The 14689-nt window shown below is 38.4% G+C and overlaps 2 protein-coding genes across 2 annotated transcripts in view; one reads left to right on the plus strand and one right to left on the minus strand.

The window, feature by feature from the left end:
- Window positions 1–14689, minus strand: part of PATE2 (prostate and testis expressed 2) — a 108610-nt gene that overhangs the window by 83413 nt on the left and 10508 nt on the right. The window contains exon 3 of the mRNA XM_050755755.1: window positions 41–104. The gene's annotated coding sequence lies outside the window, so the exon portion shown is untranslated. The remainder of the gene's footprint in view (window positions 1–40; window positions 105–14689) is intronic.
- Window positions 1–14689, plus strand: part of DDX25 (DEAD-box helicase 25) — a 100637-nt gene that overhangs the window by 44132 nt on the left and 41816 nt on the right. The window lies entirely within an intron of this gene.

The following is a 14689-nucleotide window of genomic DNA, read 5'->3' on the forward strand; positions in this document are numbered from 1 at the left end:
AAATATTAAGAAAATCATAAGAACCAGGAAGTACACTTACTATTCATTAAGTGGAAATCATCTTCATAGACGTCTTCATCCTCATTGTCTTTACATTGAATAGGCTGAGGAGGAAGTGGAAGAGGAGGGGTTGGTCTTGCCATCTCAGGGGTAGCAGAGGCAGAAGAATCCACATCTAAGGAGACTCTCAGAGTTCAACCCTGTGTTGTTCCAGTATCAATTCTGTATTTATTATATCACAGTATCATATACATACAAATATGTTTGTGTGTGGCCATGTGTGTGCATGTATATAAAATTTTCCATTCTAGGCTGGGCACATTGGCTCACGCCTGTAATACCAGCACTTTGGGAGGCCGAGGCAGGCGGATCATGAGGTCAGGAGATCGAGACCATCCTGGCTAACACGGTGAAACCCTGCCTCTGCTAAAAATACAAAAACTTAGCCGGGTGTGGTGGCAGGCGCCTGTAGTTCCATCTACTCAGGAGGCTGAGGCAGGGGAATGGCGTGAACCCGGGAAGCGGAGCTTGCAGTGAGCCAAGATCACGCCACTGCACTCCAGCCTGGGCAACAGAGCAAGACTCCGTCTCAAGAAAAAAAAAAACTTTCCATTCTATTCCGTTCTCTATTCATGCTATGGTCTGAACGTTTGTGTCCCACCAAAATTCATATGCAGAAACCTAATAACCAGTGCAATAGCATTAAGAGGTAGGGCCCTTCAGAGGTGATTATGTCATAAGGATGGGGACCTAATGAATAGGATTGCTGTCCTTATGAAACAGGCCAGAGGGAGCTTGTTTGCCCCTGCCACCATGTGAGGACACAGCAAGAAGGCATCATCTGGAAAGCAGAGGGTGAGCCCTCACCAAACATGTAATTTGTTTGTATCTTAATCTCAGGTTTCCCAGCCCCTAGAATTATAAGCAATAAATTTGTATTGTTTATAAATTACCGAGTATATGGTATTTTTGTGATAGCAGCCCAAACACACTAAGACAATTTGTTTTTGAATGAATACTGTGCTATTTTTTTTTTCTATAGTTTTGTAAAATGTCTTTAAATCTGGTAGGGAAAGTTCCCTCATTGTGCCATTTCTTTGTCTGTTGGCTCTCAGTTCCATTCCTGCCCATTACTGCTCTTCTCTGAATTGCAGGAAATTCGAAACCAGCCTGCGGCTCTGGCAGTGGCAGCAGCAAACAACTGCAGGAGACTGCCAGCTAACATAATAGAACATTGATTTTGTATCCTAAGACTGTGGAAATTGCTTTCAGCTTAAGAAGCTTTTAGGTTGAAACAATGCAGTTTTCTAGATATGGAATCATGTCATCTGCAAACAAAGGCAATTTGACTTCCTCTCTTCCTATATGAATACTCTTTACTTCTCTTGCCTGATTGCCCTGGCCAGAACTTCCAATACTATGTTGAATACGAGTGGTGAGAGAGGGCATCCTTGTTTTTTTGCCAGTTTTCAAGGGGAATGCTTCCAGCTTTTGCCCATTCAGTATGATATTGGCTGTGAGTTTGTCATAAATGGATTTTATTATTTTGAGGTATGTTCCTTCAATACCTAGTTTATTGAGATTTTTTAACATGAAGAGATGTTGAGTTTTATTGAAGGCCTTTTCTGCATCTACTGAGATAATCACGTGGTTTTTGTCTTTAGTTCTGTTTATGTGAATTACTTTTATTTATTTGTGTATGTTGAACCAGCATTGCATCCCGGGAATAAAACCTACTTGATCATTGTGGATAAGCTTTTTGATGTGCTGCTGGATTAAGTTTGCCATTATGTGAGGATTTTTGTATCAATGTTTACCAGGGATATTGGCCTAAAGTTTTCTTTTTTTGTTGTATCTCTGCCAAGTTTTGGTATCAGGATGGTGCTGGCTCATAAAATGAGTTAAGGAGGACTGGCTCCTTTTTAATTGTTTGGAATAGTTTCAGAAGAAGTGGTATCAGATCCTCTTTTTACTTCTGGTAGAATTCAGCTGTAAATCTATCTGGTCCTGGGCTTTTTTTTGGTTGGCAGTCTATTAATTACTGCCTCAATTTCAGAACTTGTTGTTCGTCTATTCAGGGATTCAGCTTCTTCCTGGTTCAAGTCTTGAGAGAGTGTATGTATCCAGGAATTTATGCATTTCTTCTCGATTTTCTAGTGTTTTTTGCATAGAGGTGTTTATACTATTCTCTAATGGTTGTTTATATTTCTGTGGGGTCAGTGGTGATATTCCCTTTAATATTTTTATTGTGTCTATTTGATTGTTCTGTCTTTTCTTATTAGTCTAGCGATTGGTCTATTTTATCATTCTTTTTTTTTTTTTTTTGCAAAACCAACTCCTGGACTCATTTACTTTTGAAATTTTTTATGTCTCTTCTTAAATTCTACTCTAAGCTTGGTTATTTCTTGTCTTCTGCTAGCTTTGGGGTTTGTTTGCTCTTGGTCCTCTAGTTTTTTTAGTTGTTATGTTAAGATATTGATTTGAGATCTATCTTTTTGATGTCAGCATTTAGTGCTATAAATTCCCCCCATAACACTGCTTTAGCTGTGTCCCAGAGGTTCTGGTACATTGTGTCTTTTTTCTCGTTAGTTTCAAAGAACTTCTTGATTTCTGCCTTAATTTCATTATTTACCCAGGGGAACACACACTGGTGCCTGTCAGGGGTTGGGGGACAGGGGGAGGGAGATCATTAGGAAAAATGCCTAATGCATGCTGGGCTTAAGCCTAGGTGATGGGTTGGTAGGTGCGGCAAACCACCATGGCAGGTGTTTACCTGTGTAAAACACCTGCACGTCCTGCACATGTATCTCAGCATTTAAAATAAAAATAAAATAAAATTTCAAAAAATATTGTAAGCTGATTTTATACCCAATGTATTTGTCAGGGTTCTCCAGAGGGACAGAACTATATATATATATATACTTTAAAAACTCCCATATATATGTGTATATATATGTGTGTGTCTGTGTGTGTGTGTGTGTGTGTGTGTGTGTAGATATCTATATGGGAGTTTTTTAAGTATTAACTCACAGGATCACAAAGTCCCACAATAGGCTGTCTGCAAGCTGAGGAGCAAGGAGAGCCAGTCTGAGTCCCAAAACTGAAGAACTTGGAGTCTGATGTGTGAGGGCAGGAAGCATCCCGCACAGGAGAAAGATGGAGGCTGGAAGGCTAACCCAGTCTACTCTTTTCACATTTTTCTGCCTGCTTTACATTCTAGCTGTGCTGGCAGCTGATTAGATGGTGCCTTCCCAGAATAAGGGTGGGTCTGCCATTCCCAATCCACTGACTCAAATGTTAATCTCTTTTGGCAACACCCCCAGACACAACCAGGATCAATACTTTGCATCCTTCAATCCAATCAAGTTGATACTCAATATTAACCATCACAACCAGCAACCTTTCTATATGGATTCCCCTTATTATCCCATATAAATGCTATATCATCTGCAAATTATTTAATCAGAACACAATTTCTTTTTCTTTTCTAGAATCATTGAAAAAAGTCACCTTTCCTTAGGATTTGTGTATTTTCAAAGTTATTTTCCTTCATTATGCTGAAAAATTATATTGTAGTATTTTTGTATCCAGTGTTGCTGTTGAGAATTCTGAATTGAATCTGATTTGTGTTTCTATTTAAATGCCTATTCCCTGTCTCTGAAAGCAACTAAAATTTTCCCTTCATCACATGCTCTTTAATCTCACCAAACTGTAAGTGTAGGTTCTGCCTCATGTTTCCTGTTTTGCACTCTATGCACCCGTTCAATTTCACTTACTTCATTTTCTTGTTATTTTTATTTTGGGGAGTACATAGTAGGTGTATATATTTATGGGGTACCTGAGACATTTTGATGCAGATATGCAATTTACAATAATCACATCAGGTTAAATGTAATATCCATCACCTTAAGCAGTTGCCCTTTGTGTTGCAAACAATCCAATTACACTGTTTTGGCTATTTTTAAACATAAAATTAATTTTGTTTAGATGGAGTCTCGCTCTGTCACCCAGGATGGAGTGCAGTGGCGCAATCTCAGCTCACTGCAGCCTCCGCCTCTCTGTTCAAGTAATTCTCCTCCCTCAGCCTCCCGAGTAGCTGGGATTTCAAGTTTCCACCACCATGCCTGGCCTTTTTTTTTTTTTTTTTTTTTTTTCATACTTTTAGTAGAGACAGGGTTTCACCACGTTGGCCAGGCTGGTCTCGAACTCCTGACTTCACGTGATCCACCCACCTTGGCCTCCCAAAGTGCTGGGATTACAGGCATGAGCCACCACACCCAGCCACATTATTTTTTTCTATATTCATCCTGATATGCTATCAAATAGTGGGTCTTATTCCTTCTTTCTATTTTTTGTACCATTAACTATCTTCACTTCCTCCACACCCACCTCCTGCCCCACCACCCTTCCCAGCCTCTAGTAACCATCCTTCTACTCTCTGTCTCCATGAGTTCGATTGTTTTAATTTTTAGTTTCCACAAACAAATGAGAATATGTGAAGTTTGTCTTTCCATGCCCGTGGCTTATTTCACTTAACATAATGACCTCCACTTCTACCCATGTTGTTGCAAGTGACAGGATCTCATTCTTTGTATGACTGAATAGTACTCCATTGTGTATAGGCATCACATTTTCTTTACCCGTTCATCTGTCGATGGACACTTAGGTAGCTTCCAAATCTTGGCTATTGTGAATGGTGCTTCAATAAACTCGAGAGTGCAGATATCTATTCAATATACTGATTTCCTTTCTTTTGGATATATTCCTAGGAGTCGACCCAGTTCTGCTTGGATTGGAAGACTTAAGGCAGTTTCGATTATTCTTATGTGCTGAATAATAAATATAATGTTCTGATGTCTTTATGATTAGTTGAGAATAATCAACAATTGATGAACATAGGTATGAAGGTAAAATGGATCATATAGTAGCTCTACTTTTAGTTTTTTGAGGAACCACCAAACTCCATAGTGGTTGTACATTCCCACGAACAGTGTACAAGGGTTCCCTTTTCCTAATATCCTCACCAGCATTTTATATTGTCTAACTTTTGGGTAAAAGTTGTTTCAACAGAATGGGATGATATCTCATTGTAGTTTTGATTTGTATTTTTCTGGTGATCAATGATGTTGTGCACCTTTCATATGTCTGTTTCCCATTTGCATGTCTTATTTTTGAGAAATGGCTATTCAGATGTTTTATCCATTTTTATATTATTGTGTTTTTCCTTTAAAGTCGTTTGACCTCTTTGTATATTCTGGTTATTAATCCCTTGTCAGACAGGTAGTTTGCAAATATTTTCTCCCATTCTGTGGATTGTCTCTTCACTTTGCTGATTGTGTCCTTTGCTGTGCAGAAGATTTTTAACTTGATATAATCCCATTTCTCCATTTTTTGTTTGTTTGTTTGTTTGGATTGCCTATGCTTGTGGGGTATTACTCAGAAATATTTCCTCAATACGATGTCCTGGAGAGTTTCCCCAATGTTTTCTTGTAGCAGTTTTACAGTTTCAGGTATTCGATTTAAGTCTGTAATCAATTTTGATTTGATTTTTGTATATGGCAAGAGATGGGGGTCTACTTTCATTTTTCTGCATATGGATATCCAGTTTCCACAAGACCATGTATTGAAAGACTGTCTTTTCCCCAGTGTATGGTTCTTGACACCTTTATTAATAATGAGGTTGCTGTAGGTGTGTGGATTTGTTTCTGGGTTCTCTGTTCTGTTCCATTGGTCTATGTGTCTGTTTTTATACCAGTACCTTGCTGTTTTGGTGACTATAGCTCTATAGTATAATTTGAAGTCAGTTAATGTGATTGCTCCAGTTTTGTTCTTTTTGTTCATGATAGCTTTGGATATTCTGGATCTTTTGTCGCTCTGTATAAATTTTAGGATTTTTTTTTTATTTCCATGAAGAACATCGTTGATATTTTGATACAAATTGCATTGAATCTTTAGATTGTTTTGGTAGTATGGACATTTTAAAAATATTGATTCCTGCAATCCATGAACATGAAATATATTTCTGGTTCTTGGTGTCTTCTTCAATTTCTTTCATTGGTGTTTTATAGCTTTTATTGTAGAAATCTTTCACTTCTTTTGCTAATTCCTAGGTATTTAATTTTTTCTGTGACTATTGTAAATATTATTTCTTTCTTGGTTTCTTTTTCAGATTGTTCATTGTTGGCATATAGCAATGCTACTGATCATTGTGTGTTGATTTTTTTATCCTGTAACTTCACAGAATTTTTTTATCAGTCCTAACAGGTTTTTGATGGAGTCTTTAGGTTTTCCAAATATAGGATTGTATCATCTACAAAGATAATTTGACTTCTTCCTTTCCAGTTTGGATGTCCTTTATTTCTTTCTCTTGTCTGATTGCTCTAGTTAGGACTTCCAATACTATGTTGAATTATGGTGGTGAAAGTGAGCATCTTTGTCATGTTTCTGTACTTAGAGGAAAGGCTTTCAGTTTTTCCCGTTCAATATGATATTAGCTATGGGTCTGTCATACACAGCTTTTATTATGTTGAGGTGTGTTCCTTAGACACCCAGTTTTTTTAGGGTTTTGTCATGAAAGGATGTTGAATTTTATCAAACGCGTTTTCAGCATCAATTGAAATATCATCTGGTTTTTGTCCTTCATACTGTTGATGTGATGTACCACATTGATTGATTTATGTATGTTGAATTATCCTTGCATCCCAGGGATAAATCTCACTTGGTTATGATCAGTGATATTTCTAATGTGTTGGTGAATTCAGTTTGCTAGTATTTTGTTGGAGATTTTTCCATCATTATTCAACAGAGATGTTGCCCAGGAGTTTTCTGTTTTTGATGTGTCTTTGTCTGGTTGGGTAATGCTAACTAAAAATACAAAAATTAGCTGGGCATGGTGGCGGGAGCCCGTAGTCTCAGCTATTTGGGACGCTGAGGTGGGAGAATGGCTTGAACTCAGGAAGCGGAGGTTGCAGTGAGCCAAGATCACACCACTGCACTTGAACCTGGGAGGCACAGTGAGATTTTATCTCAAAAAAAAGGATTGGTGAGCCTGACAAGAGAACATTTGAAATTATCCAACCAAAAAAGGAAATGGGAAAACAAAGAAAGAAAGGAAAGAAAGAAAGAAAGAAAGAAAGAAAGAAAGAAAGAAAGAAAGAAAGCAAGCAAGCAAGCAAGCAAGCAAGCAAGCAAGCGAGAAGCAGACCAGTGGAAATTATGGGACACCATAAACTTAACAAATCTTGATGTAATAAGAGTTCCTGAAGGAAGAAGGGAGAAAAAATTTACAAAGCATATTTAAGAAAATAATGGATGAAAGTTTTCCAAATCTGATGAAAGGGGATATCATTTGGGTACAGGAAACTTGGAGATCACCATCAAATTCTACCCAAAGAGGAGTACTATAATAAGACATATCATAATCAAATTATCAAAACTTAAAGGAAAAGAAAGAATACTTAAAGCAGTAACAGATGGGAGACATACTACATTCAAGAGTGCCCCAATATGGATTTCAGTATATTTCTCAGCAGAAACCCTGCAGGCTGGAAAAGAGTAGAGTGATGCATTCAAAGTGCTGAAGGAAAAAGTCTGCTAATCAAGAATACTTTGCCTGACAAATCTGTCCTTCAAAAATAAGGGAAAAATTAAAACTTCCCCAGATAAACAAAAACTGAGAGAATTCTTCACCACTAGGCTTACTTTATAGGAATTACTAATGGGAGTTCTTTAAGCTAAAATGAACAACCACTAACTAAAAACAAAACAAAAAAAAGTAAAAGACCCAGTTGCTATAAGTAATAGAGTCATACTCAGAATTCTGTCACATTATAAAAGAGATGTGTAAAGTAATTCCTACCATGAAAGTTAAGAGACAAAACTATTAAAAATAATTGTACCTACAAAAAAATTATAAGGGACAAAAATTACCAAAATAAGTAAATTTTGATATCAAAATCATAAAAGGTGCGTGAATGGAATGAAAATGTAGAGATTTTGCATGTGATTAAAGTTAAGTTGTTATTACCCTAAGGCTGCCTTGCTATAAGGATAAGATATTTTGTGTAGGCCTCATGGGTAATCACAAAGCAAAAAACTGTAATAGTTGCATGACATATAAAAAGAAAGTATTCAAAGCATACCACAACAGAAAACCATCAAACCACAAAGGAAGACAGCAAGAAAAGAAGAAAGAACCAAAGGACCTACAAAACAATCAGAAAACAATACTAAAATGATAGTAGCAATTTGTTAACTGTCAATAATTACCTTGAATGTAAATGGATTAAATTATCCAATAAAAAGGCATACAGAGGCTGAATAGATTGAAAAAACAAGATTCAACTATATGCTTGTAAGAGATTCACAGTGCTAGTATGGATGTACATAGATCGAAAGAGAACGAATGGAAAAAGGTATTCCACACAAAATGAAAATGAAAGAGAGTAAAGATAGCTATATGTAGACAGAATAAACATTAAGTCAAAAACTAGTTTTTAAAAAAGATACTCTCCTTATCTGGTAATACGAATTAATTAATTAGTTAAAAAGACAGAGATCATTACATAATGATAAATGAATTCATTCACCAAGAGTATATATAAGTTGTAAATATATACAAACCCAACATCTGAGCACCTAAATACATAAAGCAATTATTAAATGATCTGAAGGGAGAGATAGACGGCAATACTATACTAGTATTGCATTTTCAACAGTGAACAGATCATTTAGACAGAAAAGCAATAATGAAACAATGGACTTGAATTACACTTTAGACTAAATGGGCCTAACAGACATACAGAACATTCCACCCAATAGCATCAGAATACACATTCTTCTCAAGCATTCACGGAAAATTCTTCAGTATGATGTTAGTCCACAAAACAAACTTTACCAAATTTAAGAGAATTGAAACCACACCAAGCATCTTTTCAGATCACAGCAACAATAAAATAGAAATCAATCACGGAAGAAATATTGAAACACAACTCTGTGGAAATTAAACAACATGCTCCTAAACAACTAAAGGATCTCAAAAGAAATTAAAAAAAAAAAGAGTAAAAAAAATACCTCAACACAAAAATGGAAACACAATGTATCAAAGCTTATGGGATTCAGCAGAAACAGTCTTACGAAAAACATATATAATGTATATAATGGTAAATGCTTGCATTTAAGAATAATCCAGATAAACAACCAAATATTACACCTCAAGGAACTAGAGAAAGAAGTAAGCCTAAAGTTAGTGTAAGGAAGAATATAACAAAGATCAAAGCAAAAATAAATGAAGTAGAGACTATAAAAACAATAGAAAACAACACACAAGACTAAGAGATGGTTTTTTGGTTTTTGTTTTTTGAGATGGAGTCTCGTTCTGTCACCCGGGCTGGAGTGCAGTGTGCGATCTCTGCTCACTGCAACTTCCGCCTCCTGGGTTCAAGTGATTCTCCTGCATCAGCCTCCTGAGTAGCTGGGACTACAGGCACATGCCACCACACCTGGCTAACTTTCTGTATTTTTAATAGAGACAGGGTTTCACCATGTTAGCCAGGATGGTCTTGATCTCCTGACCTCATGATCTGCCTGCCTCAGCCTCCCAAAGTGCTGGGATTACAGGCGTGAGCCACTGTGCCTGGCCTAAGAGATGGTTTTTTAAAAAGATACATAATTTCAGCAGACTAAGGAAATCACTAGACTAACCTGGAAAAAAAGAAAAATTCAATTACATAAGATAAGAAATGAAAAAGACATTGTAACCAATGTTACAGAAATACTAAAAATCATAAGAAACTACTATGAACAAACATATGCCAACAAATGGGATAATCTAGAAGAAATGAACAAATTCCTACACAAATACAACCTACCAAGACCAAGTCAAGAAAAAATAGAAAATGTGAACAGATAAATAATGGCTAAGAAGATCAAATTAGTAATAATAAAAACATTTCATAAAAAAAAATTTCAAGACCAGAGAGTTTTACCACTGAATTTTTTCCAAATATTTAAAGAAGAACTAACATCAGAACTAACGTCTTCTCAAACTCATCCAAAAAATCAAAGCAGAGAGAAAACTTCCAAATTCACTTAACAAGGCCAGCATTACCCTGATACAAAATCCAGACAAGAACAGTAGGAGAAAGGAAAAGGACAGACAATATCCCTGATGAATGCATATGCAAAAATTCTCAACCAAATATTAGCAAACTGAATTCAAGAAAACATTAAAAGATTTATTCACCATCATTAGGAGGAGGTTCCAAGATGGCCAGATAGGAACAGCTCCAGTCTACAGCTCCCAGTGTGAGCAATGCAGAAGATGGGTGATTTCTGCATTTCCAACTGAGGAACCGGATTCATCTCACTGGGGCTTTTCCAACAGTGAGTGCAGGACTGTGGGTGTAGACCACAGAGCATGAGCCAAAGCAGGGCAGGGCATCACCTCACCTGGGAAGCACAAGAGTTCAGGGAATTCCCTTTCCTAGCCAAGGGAAGCCATGACAGATGGTACCTGGAAAATTGGGTCACTCACACCCTAATACTGCATTTTTCCAATGGTCTTAGCAAATGGCACACCAGATTATATCCCTCACCTGACTTGGAGGGCCCCCACCCACAGACCCTAGCTCACTGCTAGCACAGCAGTCTGAGATCGAACTGCAAGGTGGCAGCGAGGCTGGGAGAGGGGCGCTCACCACTGCTGAGGTTTGAGTAGGTAAACGAAGCATCCAGGAAGCTTGAACTGGGTGGAGCCCACCGCAGCTCAAGGAGGCCTGCCTGCCTCTGCAGACTCCACCTCCGGGGGCAGGGTATAGCTGAACAAAAGGCAGCAGAAACTTCTGCAGACTTAAACGTCCCTGTCTGACAGCTTTGAAGAGAGTAGTGGTTCTCCCAGCATGGAGTTTGAGACCTGAGAACGGACAGACTGCCTCCTCAAGTGGGTCCCTGATCCCTGAGTAGCCTAACTGGGAGGCACCACCCAGTAGGGGCAGACTGACATCTCATACGGCTGGGTGCCCCTCTGAGAAGAAGCTTCCAAAGAAACGATCAGGCAGCAGCATTTGCTGTTCCGCAATATCTGCTATTCTGCAGCCTCCACTGGTGATACCCAGGCAAACAGGGTCTGGAGTGGACCTCCAGCAAACTCCAACAGACCAGCAGCTGAGGGTCCTGAGTGTTAGAAGGAAAACTAACAAACAGAAAGGACATCCACACCAAAACCCCATCTGTATGTCACCATCATCAAAGAACAAGGTAGATAACACCACAAAGATGGGGAGAAACCAGAGCAGAAAAGCTGAAAATTCTAAAAATCAGAGCGCCTCTTCTCCTCCAAAGGAACATAGCTCCTCACCAGCAACAGAACAAAGCTGGATGGAGAATGACTTTGACGAGTTGAGAGAAGAAGGCTTCAAATGATCGGTAATAACAAACTTCTCTGAGCTAAAGGAGGATGTTTGAACCCATGGCAAAGAAGCTAAAAACCTTGAAAAAAGATTGTACGAATGGCTAACTAGAATAAACAGGGTAGAAGAGACCGTAAATGACCTGATGGAGCTGAAAACCATGGCATGAGAACTACGTAACACATGCACAAGCTTCAGTAGCCGATTCGATCAAGCGAAAGAAAGGGTATCAGTGATTGAAGATCAAATGAATGAAATGAAGTGAGAAAAGAAGTTTAGAGAAAAAAGATTAAAAAGAAACGAACAAAGGCTCCAAGAAATATGGGACTATGTGAAAACACCAAATTTACATCTGATTGGTATACCTGAAAGTGATGGGGAGAATGGAACCAAGTTGGAAAACACTCTTCAGGATATTATCCAGGAGAATTCCCCAACCTAGCAAGGCAGGCCAATATTCAAATACAGGAAATACAGAGAATGCCACAAAGATACTCCTCGAGAAGAGCAACTCCAAGACACATAATTGTCAGATTCACCAAAGTTGAAATGAAGGAAAAAAATGTTAAGGGCAGCCAGAGAGAAAGGCCGGGTTACCCAAAAAGGGAAGCCCATCAGACTAACAGCAGATCTCTTGACAGAAATTCTACAAGCCAGAAGAGAGTGGGGGCCAATATTCAACATTCTTTATTTTATTTTATTATTTTTTTTTTTGGGATGCAGTCTCCCTCTGTCACCCAGACTGGAGTGCAGTGGTGCAATCTCGGCTCACTGCAAGCTCCGCCTCCCGGGTTCATGCCATTCTCCTGCCTCAGCCTCCCAAGTAGGTAGGACTGCAGGGACCTGCCACCACGCCTGGCTAATTTTTTTGTATTTTTAGTAGAGACGGGGTTTCACCATGGTATTGATGACCTGACCTCATGATCCCCCACCTCGGTCTCCCAAAGTGCTGGGATTACAGGCGTGAAACACCCTGTCTGGCTCAACATTCTTAGAGAAAAGAAATACAATCCTTTCAACCAAACGCCGAGAGATTTTGTCAAAATTTCAGCTATCCAGCCAACCTTAAACGATTCCCTTTCATAAGTGAAGGAGTTATTTATTAAATACAATCCTTTTACAGGTTGTTTATATAGGACAAGCAAACGCTTAAGGCGCGAAATTCAAACAAAGCTTTAGGCGCGAGTAATTGGGTTTTGTCAGGTGTCTTGTTCCACCTTATGAGGTTTTTTTCCTGCGGGAACTTACAAGAAGCTCCTGAAGGAAGCACTAAACATGGGGAAAGGAACATGAGGCCGTACATACCAACCACTGCAAAAACATGCCAAATTGTAAAGACCATGGATGCTAGGAAGACACTGCATCAACTAACGAGCAAAAGAACCAGCTAACATCATAATGACAGGACCAAATTCACACATAACAATATTAACCTTAAATGTAAATGGGCTAAATGCTCCAATTAAAAGACACAGACTGACAAATTGGATAAAGGGTCAAGATCCATCAATGTGCTGTATTCAGGAGACCCATCTCATGTGCAGAGACACACAGAGGCTCAAAATAAAGGGATAGAGGAAGATCTACCAAGCAAATGGAAAACAAAAAAAAAAGCAGGGGCTGCAATCCTAGTCTCTGATAAAACAGACTTTAAACCAACAAAGATCAAAAGAGATAAAGAAGGACATTACATAATGGTAAAGGGATCAATTCAACAGGAAGAGCTAACTATCCTAAATATATATGTACCCAACACAGGAGCACCCAGATTCATAAAGCAAGTCCTTAGAGACCTACAAAGAGGCTTAGACTCCCACACAATAATAATGGGAGACTTTAACACCCCACTGTCAACATTAGACAGATCAATGAGATAGAAAGTTAACAAGGATATCTAGGAATTGAACTCAGCTCTGCACCAAGCAGACTTAATAGACATCTACCGAACTCTCTACCCTAAATCAACAGAATATACATTCTTCTCAGCACCACATGGCACTTATTCCAAAATTGACCACATAGTTGGAAGTAAAGCACTCCTCAGCAAATGTAAAAGAACAGAAATTATAACAAACTGTCTCTCAGAGAACAGTGCAATCAAACTAGAACTCGGGATTAAGAAACTCACTCAAAACCGCTCAACTATATGGAAACTGAAAAACCTGCTCCTGAATGACTACTGGGTACATAACGAAATGAAGGCAGAAATAAAGATGTTCTTTGAAACCAATGAGAACAAAGACACAACACACCAGAATCTCTGGGACACATTCAAAGCAGTGTGTACAGGGAAATTTATAGCACTAAATGCCCACAAGAGAAAGCAGGAAAGATCTAAAATTGACACCATAACATCACAATTAAAAGAACTAGAGAAACAAGAGAAAACACATTCAAAAGCTAGCAGAAGGCAAGAAATAACTAAGATCAGAGCAGAACTGAAGGAGATAGAGATACAAAAACCCCTTAAAAAAAATCAATGAGTCCAGGAGCTGGTTTTTTGAAATGATCAACAAAATTGATAGACCACTAGCAAGACTAGTAAAGAAGAAAAGAGAGAAGAATCAAATAGACGCAATAAAAAATGATAAAGGGGATATCACCACCGACCCCACAGAAATACAAACTACCATCAGAGAATACTATAAACACCTCTACGCAAATAAACTAGAAAACCTAGAAGAAATGGATAATTTCCTGGACACTTACACTCTCCCAAGACTAAACCAGGAAGAAGTTGAATCCCTGAATAGACCAATAACAGGCTCTGAAATTGAGGCAATAATTAATAGCCTACCAACCAAAAAAAGTCCAGGACCTGATGGATTCATAGCCAAATTCTACCAGAGGTACAAAGAGGAGCTGGTACCATTCCTTCTGAAACTATTCCAATCAACAGAAAAAGAGGGAATCCTCCCTAACTCATTTTATGAGGCCAGCATCTTCCTGATACCAAAGCCTGGTAGAGACACAACAAAAAAAGAGAATTTTAGACCAATATCCCTGATGAACATCGATGCAGAATCCTCAATAAAATACTGGCAAACCAAATCCAGCAGCACATCAAAAAGCTTATCCACCACGATCAAGTTGGCTTCATCCCTGGGATGCAAGGCTGGTTCAATATACACATATCAATAAATGTAATCCATCACATAAACAGCACCAAAGACAAAAACCACATGATTATCTCAATAGATGCAGAAAAGGCCTTTGACAAAATTTTACAGCCCTTCATGCTAAAAACTCTCAATAAACTAGGTATTGATGGGATGTATTTC

This window comes from Macaca thibetana, chromosome 14 (genome assembly GCF_024542745.1).
Source record: "Macaca thibetana thibetana isolate TM-01 chromosome 14, ASM2454274v1, whole genome shotgun sequence".
Lineage (NCBI taxonomy): Eukaryota > Metazoa > Chordata > Mammalia > Primates > Cercopithecidae > Macaca > Macaca thibetana.